The following is a 14,774-nucleotide window of genomic DNA, read 5'->3' on the forward strand; positions in this document are numbered from 1 at the left end:
AGTTAAACAGGAATTTTTTCTCTTGTTTTGGTTGGCATTTTATGCCTAAATGGCTAAATGAAGGTAAATTATGAAATATAATTGGATGACGAAGTGGTAATAGGGTCTGGCTGATGGTTGTGTGGTCCAAGGTGTGCAGTGGTAAGCCTAATTCCAGGCAACAGTTGCTGTTAAAGGTTGGATATTTTCTGTCCTATTTATTTTAAATATCTCCATGTATTTTTACAATATGTGTATGTCCCCTATGGACTTATTTTCACCCTATGAATCTATTTTTATCAATGGACATTTTTCACCATGTTGAACAAAATCCTCCATGAACCTATTCTCCTTAATGGCTTTCCCCCCCCCCAAAGGTGCCTACTTTTCAGCATAAACCTATTATTCATAAACTAATTTTCCCCATTGATGTATTTTCTCCCCATGGACCAATTTTTCCATCGACCTTGAATCTCTCCATAGATGCAGGTTTCCTACATGGACATATACCCATGGACATATTTTTCACAATAAACCTATTATCCCCATAAACCTATTTTTCGACGTGGTTATATCACCCATTGATGCGTGCAATTGAAACACAGACTTCTTAACCAACAGACGTATTGCACTATGGACCTGTTGTAATCCACTGGATCTATATACCTACTTAAGCGCGATTCCAGAATAATTTCTCCTGTGTACCGATTTTCCACACATTGATCTATTCCCAACTCAGACGTATTCACTCAAATGACCTGTTCCCAGAGGCCTGTTTTCCCATACCTGTCCATCCACCTACACACCCACCCATCAACACACATACCCACAACCTTACTCAGTATAGTATGTCTCAAAATTAGGACGACATAAACCTGTCTCTTGCCTTGTCCTACAGGTAGCCCCACTACCCACCCCACATAAACAATGCACGAACCCCACTCCATCCCACTTAACCAACCCAACAACCCCTTCCCTCCCTCTCGCCCACCACTCCACCTAATCTGCCTGTGAAACCACCAGTCTGCACTAACCAATCCACCCACCCAGTAACCAACCTACCAAGTTACCCACATGCCATGCTCCACAAATCGGATGACTCGCAGTTCTACACACACACACACACACACACACACACACACACACACACACACACACACACGTAGGAATTCAACCGAGACGGATGTGCGACATCGGCGCTCCGTACTGAACCAACACGGCCAGTGGCATTACCTAAATTAGTATCTTTGTATGAGTCAAGCTCTGTACTAGGTTAGACTAAATGATTTTTCATTAGTAAAAGGAAAAAAATAATAAGTTTAAACAAGACTTGTTCAAACAGGAAAGAGAAACAAGACGAAAGAATATGCTGAGTCATCTGAGGTTTGTTTAGACTACAACACTGGGATTGTAAGTACATACTTTGAACTTTTAGTATTGCAAAATGGATACATACTTTAGTAAAGCAAATTTGGAAAAGAAAAGGGATAAAGGTAAAAAGCAAAATGATGAGTTCTACCAAGAACTGGTTGAAGTGGAGACTCACAATAGCCTGGTTGAACGTGTAAACAAACTAGAAATGGCTTTCAGAAATGAAATTGATGAAATAAAGAAGCAGGTGCACTTGCAAAAGGAAGAAATAGAAAAACTAGGAAGGGAGGCCAATAAGAAAGACACAACCATCAGTGAACTAACAGTGGAATTGAGTACACTTAGGAAGAAAATGAGTGAAATGGCAAGTACAGTAGTCAATCACGAGAGTGTTATGGAAGAGTTCAAAATTGACACAGAGACAATTAGGCAAGTAAGCAGTCTTATTGACCAGAGCAGTGATATTGAGGAGAAGATAACACAGGTGAATGAAGCTGTGCAAAGCAACAAAAATGATGTGGAAACCACGTATGCTGAAATGGTGAAAGACTTAGAAACAAGGGTGGAGGAAAAAAGCATTAAAAAGGAAGTGAAAAGAATAATCCAAAACATTCCAAAGTTAGTCAGAGATTCAGTAGATATAAACAAATCTATAGTAATCACTGGTATAGAAGAGGAAGAAGTAAAAAACAAGATCACAAGAGACAAAAAGGAGATGGCAAATGTAATGAGCTTACTGAAGGAAGTATCAGAGGAAATCTGTAGTAAAGACATAGAGGAACACAAAAGGTTAGGGAAATATGAGAAAAGCAAGACAAGACCTCTGAAGGTGACTTTCCAGAGTGTAAACACTGTGGAAGAAATACTAAAAAATGCAAAGAATCTTATGGAAAAAGAGGAGTTCAAAAATGTATGGATAAAAAGATGCCTAACACAAGAGGAACTGAAATTACTGAAAGAGAAAAGGGAGGAAGCAAAAACAAAAAACGAGGGAAGATCAGAAGAGGAGAAGAAGAAATTTTTTTTACAAAGTAATAGGATTGCAGGTACGAAAGTGGTACACAAACAGGATGGAATAAAAAGGAGGAAGGTAGTAGAACCATGTCATGACAAGTATATAAACAAGATGATAAAGTTGATGTACTCAAATGTGGATGGAATGGTATCTAAATTACTAGAGATGAATGATTATGTCAGAGATAATGAACCACAAATAATATGCCTAACTGAAACAAAATTAACACCAAGGATATCCAATGACATACTAAACTTAGAGGAATATAATATATGGAGAAGAGACAGAAATTTAAAAAAAGGAGGAGGAATTATAATATTAACTAAGAAAAATCTAAAAGTCAGTGAAATAAAACTAGATATACCATCACAAGTAGAACTGATTGCAGTAGAGATCAACACATCTGAAGGTAAAATAATTGTAGCCAATTTGTACATGCCACCCAGATCAAACACATGGGAAAGAAACGAATATGAGGACCTGGCAGAGAGTACAATTCAGAGTTTAAGATCATTACTACATAAAATGGAAGAGAAATCAGAAAGAATTATACTAACTGGGGATTTCAATACAAATATAAATTGGAATACTCTAGATATATTTAGCCAAGAAAGCTGTTGGGACCAAAAGCTCCTGGATCTCGTACAAGAGTTCTTCCTAATGCAACATGTGAGGGAAACCACCAGAAAAAGAGGACTTGATGTACCTTCAGTGCTAGATCTAATATTTACAAGGCAAGAAAATGATATTGACAGTTTAATATATCATCCTCCACTCGGCAAAAGCGATCATGCAGTACTAAATAATAACTTCAGGATAGCATAGGACATAGTAAACAGCAATGACAGTTACAAAAAGAGCCTAAACTATAAAAAGGGAAATTATCAAGACCTAAAGAAGTATTTCTTAGAAGTTGATTGGGAAAATGAGCTTAGAGGACAAGATTTAATGCTGTATATAAAAAATTCTGTGAATTTTATGAAATAGGAGTCCAGAAGTGCATCCCACAGCACAAAGAAGCAGATAAGAAAATACAGAAATGGTTCAATACAGAATGTAAAAAATCAAAAGAAAGAAGAGATTTGTTGTGGAATAGATACAGAAGACATCATAGTGAAAGGGCGTATAATAATTACAAACAGGCAAGAAACAATTATACAAGAATAAGGAGGGAAGCCCAAGAACAGTTTGAGGAGGATATAATAAATAAAAGTAGTGATCAATCAAAGCTGTTTTACAGCTATATCAGAAGCAAAACCAAAGTAAAAGATATAATACAATCAATTACGGACGAGGGAATCACTTACACACAAGAGGAAGATATTTGTGAAGCACTAAATAAGAATTTCCAATTAGTTTTTACAGAAGAAAAAAATTTTGAGAGGGACTATGTGGAACATGCATTTCCACACATACTACCAGATATACAAATAGCAGAAAAAGTAATACAGGAGGAGTTAAGTAGATTAGACAGAGGAAAAGCAAGTGGTCCTGATGAAATTTCATGTTGGGTACTACGAGAATGTGCAAAGGAGTTAAGTAAACCATTATTTTTAGTTTTCAAGAAATCCTTGAGTCAAGGTAAACTACCTGATATTTGGAAAAAAGCAAATATTGTCCCGTTATTCAAGAAAGGAAATAGACAAAATCCACTCAACTACCAACCAGTATCACTGACCAGTGTTGTAAGCAAGGTATTAGAGAAGTTTATAAGAAAAGCTTGGGTAAATCATCTAGAAGAACACAGTATGATAACAGAAAGACAGTTTGGTTTCAGAAAAGGAAAATCATGTGTTACTAATCTCTTGAGCTACTATGACATAGTAACAAACACAATACAGGAAAGGGAAGGATGGGTGGACAGTATCTATTTAGATTTCAAGAAAGCTTTTGACACAGTACCACACCAAAGACTTTTATGGAAACTGTACCATCAAGGAGGAATTCGAGGCAAACTGTTTTGCTGGATGCAAGACTTTCTCATAAAAAGAGAATTCAGAACAGTACTAAGAGGAAACTACTCATCATGGAAAGAAGTGACTAGTGGAGTACCACAGGGTTCAGTGCTGGCACCAATCATGTTTTTAGTGTATATAAATGATATAAACAGCAACACTGGAAATGAGAGCTATCTGAATATGTTTGCAGATGATGCAAAAATACAAAGGAGAATTAATAACACAGACTCCTGTAAAGAGCTACAAGAAGAATGAAATAAACTTCATGAGTGGAGTAGTACATGGCAAATGGAATTCAATGTGGACAAGTGTCATGTAATCAAGTTTGGTAAAAGTGGAAAAAGACCTGATTGGGATTATAAGTTAGGAAATAAAACCCTATACACATCAGAAAGAGAGAAAGACCTAGGTGTGATTATCAATAACAGACTATCTCCGGCTGACCACATCAGCGAGAAGGTACAGAACATGTATACACCGCTTGCAAATATGAGAATAGCATTCACATACATAAATGAAGACATGCTAAGAAGGATAATAACATCATTCATTAGACCAACCCTGGAATATGCATCAGTAGTCTGGAGTCCTCATCTCAAAAAGCACATAGACAAGATTGAAAAAGTTCAAAGGGCCGCTACAAGATGGATACCAAGCTTAAGGGACCAAAGCTACGAAGAAAGACTAAATAAACTGAATCTACCAACACTACAGGAGCGAAGGAAATGAGGTGACATGATAATGCTATATAAGTGCATATCAGGGAAGGAGAAAATAGACATAAATTATTACTTAACATATGGAGAAGCATCAGCAAGAGGACACTGCAAAAAACCTGAATAAGAAGAGAGGTGATAAAGACGTAAGGAAATTCAGTTTCCCAAACAGAGCAATTGATCAATGGAATGCACTACCGAATGAAATAGTGTGTGCCAAAATAATTCACAAATTTAAGGATATGTACGATAAATATGGCTTAAGACACGGGACAGTACGAGCTTGACTCATTCCTGTAAAGATACAATTAGGTAAGAACAATTAGGTAAGAACACACACACAGACGAGGTGGATTTCCTTGCATGAAAGATGAGTCTCACTGTTTAACTCAGTCTATTGGTAGAAAATTGTACTCTTTGCAGGAGGTTGCCAGCGGTAGATATGGGCTTCATTCATGCTACATGCACATGATCTGATGCGATACGAGTAAGTATCGTGCTCGAGCTAAACAGGGAATTTTTCCTTTGGCTGATGACAAAGGAGTTTATTTATCCCAGGATAACGTCTCGTCACACAAAATGAAAGATGGGTTTTATTCTAGGTAATGCCAGCTGACTTTGTCAAATCACATTAGTCAGGCAGCGTAACTTCGGTTAAATGCCTTATGTTCGCATTTTTTTTCCTCTGGTGGTCGGAACCTGGAGATTTTTGGCAAACTCATGAGTATTTTTCTAATTAATTGGATATCCCTCTCTGAACAGAGAGGCAAATTATTTTCTTAAGCACACTTTTTTTGTTATATCAACAGCATTTAGCCCCTAATTCATTATTCCTCTTATAATAATGTTAAAAAAACAAAACAAGACTCTTTATCACAAAGCAAGGCAAGTTTTAGTGACTGATGGAAGAAATATTCACACTGTGGCCTGTTTTCAATGAAGCACAAGAATCCATGGTTTCTCATCCCCCTCACTTCCCTGCGCCAGCCTGCCTCCACCTCTTTTCTCAAAAATTCACAGGCGCCCACCATACTCTCTCTCTCTCTCTCTCTCTCTCCCTCCCTGTGTCACAAATTAATACTTCGAACTTCTTCACTCTTTGTGTTCGCTGATTCAAATCTACAGTACAGGAAGTCGTGGAGTGAAATCAGAGATGCATATTTAAGTCACTTGCTTGGTATTATATGAAAAAATAAAGTTACTAAATAATAAATGTGATATATTAATTTTTATCAGAGTCAAACCTTCATAGTAATTATTACTATTGATTTATCCATTAGTACAAACCCAAAGCTGAAGAGATATTTTTTGACAGAATTGCATAGAAGGCAACTTCTGTGCTCGTGAATGCAACGCTGCCACATACACGGGTTGGCTGGACGAGGATGGTTAACAACACCTGGCCGCAATAGTACAAAAGAAACTTCATCAGTAAAAAAACTATGAAGGTTGCAGTAAATAAACCCTATAATCACATGTCATGTACCTCCCTCCAGGTCATAGCATTTTGAAAAAAGAAAGGTTTTCTGCTGTCTGTTAAAGGATTCAACAGATGAGAGTTGTCTTATGGACAGTGGCAATCTGTTATACAATCTAGGAGCTTTATACACGAAAGAACGATCAGAGAAAGATGACTGGTGAATGGCTCCAGGCTTGTCAAGATGCAAGTAATCATCTTCACTACATAACATCACATCTGGGCATGCTGATGGAAGTTTCCACATTCAGCACGATACTTTGGTTCACCAAGCTTGAGAACCTTGATTGTAATAAGACACAGTTTAAATTCAGTTATAGCCTTTACTGGTAACCAATGCAGCTCATTTAGGAACAGGATAGGTCTGGGTAAAGATATGCTGAGAACATCGTTTACAAGGATTGGAAATCTGGGGAAGGAGTAGGAAATGGTGAACAGGGTGAGGGCAAAAGAGGAAGAAAAATTGATTGATAGGGGCGTATTTAAACAACTGGTGAAAGGTAATGACATGGCCACTAGAGAGATTGAATGGCAGAAAAAGGAAACAGCAAACTGTCAGACAAACTGAAGGAGAATGTGGATAAGGTGGAGAATATGAATATGGCATTGGAAGAGGCACAGAAGGTGCAGGCAGTACAGCAGACCAATGTTATACAATAATCTCTCGATTATCCGGATGGCCATTACCTGGGCAGTCCATTATCCGGACGCTGTGGTTTGGCTGTTTGAAACCATTATTCGTACATTTTCTTCATAATATCCAGACAAAATGCATGCATCCAGTGGAAATTATGGCTGCACAAACATTTTCATGCCTAGCCAAAGAGGAATAGCCTGGTGGCGCTGCCCTGTCTGGCTGGGTAGTTCATCCAGTGTCTCCTGGAGACCCTCTCAGTTGTTCCCAGTTTCCACCTGGTGAGTGTTTAGTAAACAGCTCCTCTCAGGCAGCTGTTTTAGCAGTGCATGTGGTGGTTTTTGTGGTTCTTTCCTACCTGCTTCAGGCCTTGCTATTCCTTGCATGCCTTTTCCTAGGGTGTGTGATGATGGCCCCTCCTCCAGGGAAAAGGGAGAGGGTAGTGCTGGTTCTGTAGAAGCAGGAGATCCTGAGTGAAATTGATGCAGGATGGTCAAATCGTGAGTGTTGATATTGATTTTATTTTAGGTCACTGTACCGTACCATGATTTTGTTCCATTTTGTCATTGTGGTTTGTGTGCCCACTGCATTTTTCATGTGTAGCCAGTATTTTATTGTTTTCACGTCACTGCAGGGTATGGCCCTGCAGTGGTAATTGCTTGTCTGCGGTTGATGAGTCTGCTTGACCATGGTAATTGCTTAGCTGTGGTTTATAGGTCTGCATGACCAAGTAGAGTTGTGTTAAACAACAGTAACAAGTGTTATACAATGTACTCTAGTGGCCTTTTACCTGGCTTTCAAAGTTAGGTTATAAAGTATACGAATGGGGACCATGGAAGAAGTCTATTATCCAGATGGAGCCATTATTCAGACATGCCTTTGGCTCCGTTACATCTGATAATGGAGGGATTACTGTATGATGAACCGGTATGTGATGAATCACTTAAATGATGATGAAAGTTGAGAGGCATTTTTTTAATATATGACTGAATTTTTACTTATAAAATAGCAATGATCCCATACAAAGTCTCACTGGCTGATATATGATTGCTATTTTTACTCTTATAATCACCCACATGCAAGTCCACCGTATATTTTTTTTTTTTTCCAAGATGGCATTTGCACATGTCACCCAGGTGTGTTAGTGTGGTGTTGGAGTTCAAGCAATAAAGTGAAATCCTGTGAAATGAAATAACTAGTGTATCAGTTTACGTGAGTTGGAAACTTGCTTTTGGACTTTTTTGGGTGGGTAACCCATGGTCAAAAACGAATTCCCATTGAACCTGTGTTATAACTGACTATACAGTAAGACCTCACTATAACGGACTAACTGGGGCCCAAACCATTCCAAAAAATGTGAAATTCTGATAACATCCGGACTTCCCCCTGCTAATCCGGACTTTTTCCAATATATCAGACATTAGCCCAGATTGCATGGACAGTTTTTAAACTGTTTTGACTACCACAGAGGTACTGTACTGTGTTATAACTTCACTACATTAATCAAATGGTATAATATATATAATAATATTGTACTGTACACTGATAAACATGTCTTTTACTTACCTTATTGTGGTGAGCATAGCTGAAGTGGTCAGACAGTCCGGACTGCTTCTGGCTTTATCGGACTTTTTCTGATATATAGGAATTTAGTCCAGTAGCTCCTCGAGTCCGAATTCCAGTCTGTTGAAGTCCTTTATATTGAGGTTTTACTGTATACAATAAGTTGCTGTGCAGTGGATTTTTTAAATGTACAAGTATAACCTTGATATAACGGACTTCAATACAGCGGAATTCGCTTTCATCGGAATCGAGGAGCCAAGTGGATTAAATTCTTATGTCAGGAAAAGTCCAATAAAACCAGAAGCAGTCCTCTCTTGGAATAAACGAATAAACAAAAAAACGGAGCAGATACCATAACATCGGTCCCTCCTCTCTCTCTCTCTCCTCCTCCATACCTTCTCTTCCTCCCCATCCCCTCTCCGGTGAGAGAGAGAGAGAGAGAGTGAGAGATGGTAAAATTGAAAATGAAAATAACTGAAAATGAGTGTAAAAGTGAGGGTGAAAGAGAGCACACAAGTGAATATGGAATGTTGAGGTCAACAGAGAGAGAGGGAGAGAGAGAGAGAGAATAAATGCAGAAATGACAAGTGGCGTCCCCTTTGCATAAACAAATGAGGGAGATAGGCATAACCTTGGCCCCTCCTCTCTCTCTCCTCCTATACATCTTCCCCTTCTCTCTGTCTCCGGGAGAGAGAGGTGAAAGTGAATGAAAAAATGAAGGTTCGTGAAGGCATTGTGAAGGTGAAAGTGAATGTAGTGTGAAAGTGAAAGTGAAGGCAAAAGTAAAAGTGAAGATGGAAGGTGAAGGTGAAAGTGAAGTCAAAAGTGAAAGTGAAGGTGGAAGGTGAAAATGAGGGTGAAGGTGAAAGAAAAAGTGAATGTGAAAGTGAAGGTGAAGGTGAAGTCAAAAATGAAAGTTAAGGTGAAGATGGAAGGTGAGAGTGAGGATGAAAGTGAAGGTGAAAGTAAACATGAAGGTGAAAGGGAAGTCAAAAGTGAAAGTGAAGGTGAAAGGTGATAGTGAGGGTGAAAGTGAAGGTGAAAATAAATGTAAAAGTGAAGATGGTGAAAGTGAGGGTGAAAGTGAAGGTGAAAATGAATGAAAATGAAGGTGAAAGTGAGGGTGAAAATGAATGTAAAAGTGAAGATGAAGGTGAAAATGAAGGCAAAAGAAAAGTTGAAAGTGAAGGTGAGGGAAAGTGAAGGTGAAGGTGTGAATGGAAATGGAAGTGAATGTGATAGTAAAAGAAGGGAGGGCAAAAGTGAAGGTGAGTGAATAATTGTAAAGGTAAAAGTGAAAATGAGAAAGTAAGGGTGCAAGTGAAGGTGAAAGGGAAATTCAAAATGAGTGATACTGAAAGTGAGTGTGAAGGTGAAGGTGAATGTGAAATGAGCATGGAAGAGAATATGAAAGTTACTGTGAATATCAGAGTGAATTGAAAGTGAAGGTAAAAATGAATGGGAAGGTGAAGATGAAGGTGACGATGAAGACAAAAATATGTGAAGTAAAATAGAAGTGCCCAGTGCAGGGAGAGAGAGAGAGAGAGAAAGAATAAATGCATAAATGACAAGCAAGCCTCTGTGCATAACAAAAGGAGTAGGATGTCGAGGGGGGAGTCCTGATGTCGCTTGGAGTAGAGTAGCACTTCAATGAGTGAGTGGATGATGGGCTCCCTTACCAACTGAGTATTAGAGTACAGGTAAACCCCGATTTACGATACCCCTATATGCAATACCTCAGAATAGTGATGGGGGTAGAAATACCACCCTACTCCACCTATCATAGGCCTACCCCCAGTTGTGCAATGGGTTTTTATTTTCTTCTAACGGATTTTGATGATATTTTAGACTTTAATTTTGTGTTTAGGTTGATTTATAAACTGTTTTTAGATGTAGATTAATGTTTTAGTCATAGGTGGAATGAACATTGTCATTTGGGGTATGGATTCTTACCCATCAAATGAGGTACAAAACAGTGTGGACAGCTAGGCGACTCAACAAAGAATAGTTCGTGTTTGATCATTGAACTCTCATCTGATCTGTTATGGAGTGTAATAATAATTTTAAATAAATATTAATTCATCCATCCATTATCCAATCCTGTGTCGCCACATGAGGAGCACAGGGACTCGGGGCTAGGCAAGTTGGTCCTGGCATTTAAGATGAGAGGGACCAGCCTCACTCATCGCTGAGTGGCATTACATGAATAATAAACCCCAACCACCCCGTGGATATAAACCTGCATAGGCTTAATCTGATTGGGGCACCTTAATTGCCCACTAAACCACCAGGCACCATAATTTGGTTATATGGTTACAACCCAACATATTAAATGGTTTCCTGTTGTACAGAAAACCATTTAGCTTGTCACTCATAATTATTAAAACCTTAAAGAGTAAAAATTTCATGCATTGATGAAAACTGTGACATTGACAAATCATGTGTTTACATCTGGGCTTTTCATGGAAAAATGCTTTGAAAATATGAAGGAATTTCTAAACAGGTGGAAAATAAGTAAGTCGATAAATCGTGTTTACATTCATGTTGTTCAAGGGAAAATCCTTTGAAAATACAAAGGAGTTTCTAATTAAATGTTGGAAAATAAGAGAGGTAATTATGGCGCTCCACTTGGATTGAGCCGGTGAAGGGTTATATCCAAGGGGTGGTTGGGGTTTATTGCTCATGTAATGCCACTCAGGGATGAGTGAGGCTGGTCACTCTCATCCTATATGTCAGGACCAACTTGCCTAGCCCCTGGCTCCTACGCTTCTCATGGAGCAACGTAGGATTAGATGATGGATGGATGGATGGATGGAAAATAAGAGAGAAGAAAATAAAGGAGCTCAGCAACCAGAACAGTAACAAAAATGACATAAAGAGGGGCCATTGAAGAGACTATCACAATCACTTTATCGATCAATAAATCATGTGTTTACATTTGTTTTGCTCTAAGGAAAACGCTTTGAAAATACAAAGGAATTTCTAAATAAATGCTGGAAAATAAGAGAGAAGAAAATAAAGGAGCTCAGCAACCAGAACAGTAACTAAAACGACATAAAGAGGGGCTGTTGAAAAGGCAGTCCCGATTGGATCATCGATTGCATTCCCTGTCAAGAGAATTCCCTGTCAAAACATCAATTTTCCGTCACAACCATTCACACCTTGAACAATTCTGTGTCATTGATACATTATTATTATGCATAACAAATGTTTATTTAATTGTTCTGGGACCATTTGATGGTGATATTGTATACAGTGCTGCTGCTTATTCTCTTCTGAGTTTGATTACAGGCCAGAGATCGCATTCTCCAATGACCTTGACTGGGCACAAGCGAGACGAGCACCAGTTTTAGGCTTAGGTTAGCTACTTTTACAGCTGTTAGGCCATTTAGATTGGCTTAACTTTATTTTTTTACTTATTTGGGTGGGTTTAGGACTTGGTTGGGGGGAAACCCAAGGCTCAAAAATGCATCCGGGTACTTTACGAGTTAAATCTACCCTGCCAAGCGATGGGTTTTTACTTAACTAATTGCATCAATAAACCGGGGTATGCCTGTACTGCAGAAGAAAAAGAAGATTATGAGGGATACAATGTAAAGGAACAAATGTGTGGTTATTTTTGGAGATGGAAAAAGAACACAAAGTGGATGGGTTAGAGTGCAAGAAGAGATGGCGTGGGTGAGAGAAATACTGAGGGGAGAGCATGGGAACAGGAATAAAGGAAGTGAGGAGAGGAAGGTGTAAGAAAGGCGAGTTGAACCCAGTGAGAATAAAATTTAAAATGGAAAGTGTTGTGATAGAAACATTGACCGTATCATGGAGATTGAAAAATATACCAGATAACAAGGAAATTATCACGAAATTATTACAAAAAAGAAAGAGAGAGAAATTAGACACTACAGGAACAGGTTAAGAAAATTGATTCTTGAAAGATTATGTATGTGTTGTCCCAGATGATTGGCTGAAGAGTGTAATTGTAAATGTGTACAAAGGGAGAGATGATGCCTTGGAAAAAGGAAATTATAGGGGTATAAAGCTTTTAGATCAGATAATGAAGGTAATGGAGAGAGTTTTAGAAGGTATGATTAGAGAAAGAGTAAATATTGTTGAGATGCAGTTTGGGTTTACTCCAGGCAGGGGGATCATTGATGCTGTATTCATTGTTCAACAGCTTCAGGAAAAATATATAGGAAAAAAGAAATGGAAACTGTACTTTCTTTCTGTTGATTTGAAGAAGGCTTTTGACAGTCCCTAGAGAGGTGGTGAAGTGGACACTGAGAAAGCTTGGGTTGGAGGAATGGCTGGTTAGAGTGGTTATGGCCTTGTATGTGGGTGCTCGCACCCAGGTAAAAGTGAATGGAGATTTGAGTGATGAGTATTCTGTGAATGTTGGTGTGCATCAGGGGTCAGTTTTGGATTCCTTGTTGTTTATCATGGTACATGAAGCCCTGTCATGTGACTGCAGAAATGGAGTCCCATGGGAGATGTTGTATGCTGATGATTTGGTGTTGATTGCAGAGAATGAAAGGAAGGCAGAGGAAAGAGTTAGGAATTGGGGAGATGGTATGGGGCACAAGGGCTCAAGAGTTAATGTAGATAAAACAAAAGTGATGATATTTAGGGTTGGTGGTGGTACTGTCAAAGAAGTTGGAGAGTGGCCATGTGTAATTTGCCACAAGGACATGGGAAGTAATTCAATTTTATGCAGTGTTTGTGATAAGTGGTTAAATAAGAGATGTAGTGGTATTAGAGGTAGACTGCGAGAAAATACCAATTATATGTGCGGTGTGTCAGGGAGAGTAGGTGGAGATTGTCAGGCGTGAAAGGATTGAACTTGCTGGTGAGTCTCTCAAGTGTGTGGAAGAGTTTTATTATTTGGGAGCCATGTTATGTGCTGAAGGTGGGGCTGGAGCTAGGTCTGGGGCTAGGGTGAGACATGGTTGGAAGTAGTTCAGGGTACTATTGCCTCTCCTGACATTGAGAGGACTCTCCCTACATGCTAAGGGATCTTTGTATGCAGCTTGTGTTATGAGTGTAATACTGTATGGTAGTGAGACCTGGGCAGTAAAGGAAGAGGATATTCGCATGCTCAAACATACAGAAATGACAGTGATTAGGTGGATGCGCAGTGCGTCCCTGCGTGCAAGGCCTAGCGGGGCTGGGTTTACGATGGAGGAGTTGAGAGGTAGGGTGGGATTGGAGTGTATTGATGTTGTGATGAGGAGAGATAGATTGAGGTGGTTTGGGCATGTGGAGATGATGGGGGATGATAATTGGGTGCAGAAACTGAGAACTGTTAATATTGGTGGTGGGGTTGTGAGATATTGCAACAAAGACTTGGGAATAGGTCATTGTGGTCTCAGGGTTGAGGGACTGAACAGGGAGGCTACCATAAATCGAACAGCATGGAGAGTCGCCGTTAGGTGACCAAGGCCGATGCATGCAAGCATGTTGGAGCCCTCAAAAATGAACATAATTAAAAACAAAAATGAAAGTGCAGGTAATGATTGAGAAAATTTTCTTCTGAGAGTGACAGACATAAAAAACAGGAAGTGGTATGTAAAAACTGAAATAAGAGAGATCATGATAGTGAATGGAGTTACAGAAGCAATGAAGGTAATGTGATTATACAGTCCCTTTTCATATTTTGAACACAGTAATAGCTGCCAGGAAGATATTGCAACTGGTGGTTCAGTTAGGTGAAATGCATTTCAGATTTTTTACCAGTAAATGTTTTTGAAATATCTGTCTATATATTGCCAGATGCCTTAATCCCATAAGGGGTGGCCACAAACAAACTACCTCCATGTCACCCTGTCCCTCGCCATTTCTCTGCCCTGCTCCCAGCTCACACACCCCTCTCTCATATACCTCTCCACTCCATCCTTCCATCTCATCCTTGGTCTCCCCCTCCCCCCCTCCACCTCACTCACATACACTCTTCATGTCAGTCTCTCACTCTCCATCCTCTCCTCATGGCCAAACCACCTCACTGTGTTTCTCCTAACGGTTTCTATAACATCCACATCCACACCACAACGCTCCTTCACATCCTCATTTG

General features: G+C 39.2%; 1 protein-coding gene across 1 annotated transcript in view; it reads left to right on the plus strand.

The window, feature by feature from the left end:
• Positions 1-14,774, plus strand: part of Vps13 (vacuolar protein sorting 13C) — a 1,164,731-nt gene that overhangs the window by 578,730 nt on the left and 571,227 nt on the right. The window lies entirely within an intron of this gene.

Source organism: Coenobita brevimanus, chromosome 71, assembly GCF_032717465.1.
Source record: "Coenobita brevimanus isolate Jiangsu-jjx chromosome 71, ASM3271746v2, whole genome shotgun sequence".
NCBI lineage: Eukaryota > Metazoa > Arthropoda > Malacostraca > Decapoda > Coenobitidae > Coenobita > Coenobita brevimanus.